Source organism: Triticum aestivum, chromosome 3D (genome assembly GCF_018294505.1).
Source record: "Triticum aestivum cultivar Chinese Spring chromosome 3D, IWGSC CS RefSeq v2.1, whole genome shotgun sequence".
Classification (NCBI taxonomy): domain Eukaryota; kingdom Viridiplantae; phylum Streptophyta; class Magnoliopsida; order Poales; family Poaceae; genus Triticum; species Triticum aestivum.
Window position 1 is genome coordinate 142313952 of NC_057802.1, and position 2648 is coordinate 142316599.

The window sequence follows — 2648 nt, forward strand, 5'->3', positions numbered from 1 at the left end:
CTCGCCATCTTGCTGGATCAAGAAGGCGGAGGACGTCACCGAGATGAACATGTGCATAACATGGAGGTGTCGTACATTCGGTACTAGATCGGTTGGAGCACGAAGAAAGTTTGACTACATCAACCGCGTTGTGAAACACTTCCGCTTACGGTCTAGGAGGGTATGTAGACACTCTCTCCCCCTCTCGATGCTATGCATCTCCTTGATTTTTTTGAGCTAAAATCAGCGTTAAAAGAGACCCTGACCATGACATATCGTACGTTTAACATCAGTGATATATGGTTCATATCACTTCGCTAACAACCAAAATGTGCCAGATTACACAGTAGGCAGAAACAAAATAGACAGGATAAGACGGTCCAACTTGCAATGTTTGCTAATGCAACTTTAGGGAAGGGAACACTGGATCTATGTTAGCATGATACATGGGGTCTTTGGCCCAGAGCTTCTCTAAGTGGTCACTAGACATGGTCAGCCTATGGACTTCTTCAGTGGCCCAAATGAGGGCTTGAGCTTTCATAGGGTGAATGATAGCATCCAGAGGCTGGTGCTCATTATCGCTCCCAACCCTCTGTTGATCCCACTGTCTCAAGAGGATGTTGGTGAGCTAATGCAAGGGCTGCTCGTACAACTGCTTCACTGATCTTCCGAGTCCCAGCCATGATGTGGATGGGATCAAGGAGCTGCAGTGATTAGGAATTGGGATGTGCTTCATGTACTCTTGATACATTTCAGCCCTCCTAATCAATGCACCTTTTGCTGGAGCTGCAGATTTGGAGGACATGGGCAGCCGGAAGGAGTTCTCGCCTTTCCCGTTCCCGGCCTCCTCGTCGGAATCCGAGCTCAGGTCGTCGCCGGAAGAGAGCTCCACCGGATCCTTCGACGGCGCGGCCCTCTTCATACCTAGTCTACGGAACGGGGAAACACGCCGCCGGTGAGAGGATGGGGTTGGAGGTCTCGCTCCCTGGTCGCCGGCGTCGGAGACGGCGAGATGACAAGGAAGCCGAAACCCTCGATTCTCCGCTTAGTCTGTCGTCTTTTTTTATGCATCTCATTGATAGATCTTGCGTGTGCGTAGATTTTTTTTGTTTTTCCATGCAACGTTTCCCAACAACTTCAACTTCAATCTTCTACTTTTTGAGCTTGGCCTTCTTCTCTTCAAGCTTGAGCTTCTTCTCGGTCGCCCTCATCAACATGTTAAACCTCTCTGACTTTACTTCCTTGACGTCGGAGTGGCCTCCTCCTTCTTTGCCAAGATGTAGAAGGTCCTTAAAAGCCTTGATTTTTGGCTTAGGACTTACTTGGGTTTTTCCTTAAAGCCTATATAGACAGACATAGACTAAGGGCATTCCGGTCCATGCTCCTGGCAATGGCAAGATCTGAGATGTCACTTACTTGTCATCAAGCCTCAATAGATGTCCTTGAACCTCTCCATAATCTTAGCCGCCCCCTTCTCGCTTCTCCTTTTCCTCCTCCCACTTCTTTCCTTGGAATTATCTTCCATCCTTCTTGCACTACAAAAAAAAGACACATTCGTGACATTTTGGGCCGAACGAAATTTTTTCTGTCATGCTTATGACACTTCTATGACGATAATTGTGACAAAACCCGGTATCATCATAGATGTGGTGGGCTCCTACTTCTATGACAAAAAAATCATGACAAAAATGGGCTTTTCGTCCTGGGCGGGCCGGAGACGCAGCTGCATAATTTTGGCCGGCCATGACGGAAAAAACCATGGTAGAAGCGAGGGCGAGGAAAATATCGGGGAGTTCACGGTTATGGTGGGTGGTTGGGGCCGAGCGATGCGCGTTTCTCTCATACACGTACGCGCGTGTGTGCGGGGCGTAGCGCTCTAACTGAACCCGAGCGAGGCGTTGGGCTCTAACTAAACTCGAGCGATTGCACTAGCTACGTTACTGAAGCCCGATCGATCCCTTGCTGTTAACTGAACCCGAGTGATTCCTTCGCTACTGCTGCTAACTGAAGTCGATCGATGCTGCCTCTAGATGAACAGTGAGCGTTGTTAGGGGGTTTGGATGAACAGTTCCCGGTGGGGGGTTGGATGAACAGGACCCCGTGGTAGTAGAGGCCGTTGCCGCTGGATGAACAGGACCCCAAGCCAGTTGGGGGTGGATGAACAGGACCCCGTGGAGGGCTGGTTGAACAGTAGCCGGTGGAGGGCTGGATGAATAGTAGCCTGTGGAGGGGTGGTTGAACAGGACCCCGTGGAGAGGGGTGGTTGAACAGTAGCCGGTGGAGGAGCGGTGGAGGCTGGATGAACATGAGCCCATGGATGAACAGTCGCAGGTGGAGGCTGGAGGAGGTCGACGGTGGAAGAACAGTAGCTCGTGGAGGCAGTCGAAGGTGGAGATGAACAGTATCCCATGGAGTTCCGTTTTGCGGTACGCCACACCCCTCCCGATGAACAGGACCCCTGTTTCGACCGTAGTGCTCCAAAAAAAGTCCATTTCCTCTGTTTTGTGGTATGCCACACCCCTCCCGATCAACAGGAACCCATTTTGACTATAGGAGGTCCAAGAGAAGTCCGTTTCCTCTGTTTTGCGGTACGCCAGACCCCTCCCGATGAACAGGATCCCATTTCGATCGTGGCCGGTCGAACACAAGGTCGTTTCCTCTGTTCTGCG

At 50.8% G+C, this 2648-nt stretch overlaps 1 pseudogene; it reads right to left on the reverse strand.

The window, feature by feature from the left end:
• Positions 1–244: 244 nt before the first annotated feature.
• Positions 245–910, reverse strand: LOC123074379 (protein RDM1-like; annotated as a pseudogene).
• Positions 911–2648: the final 1738 nt, after the last annotated feature.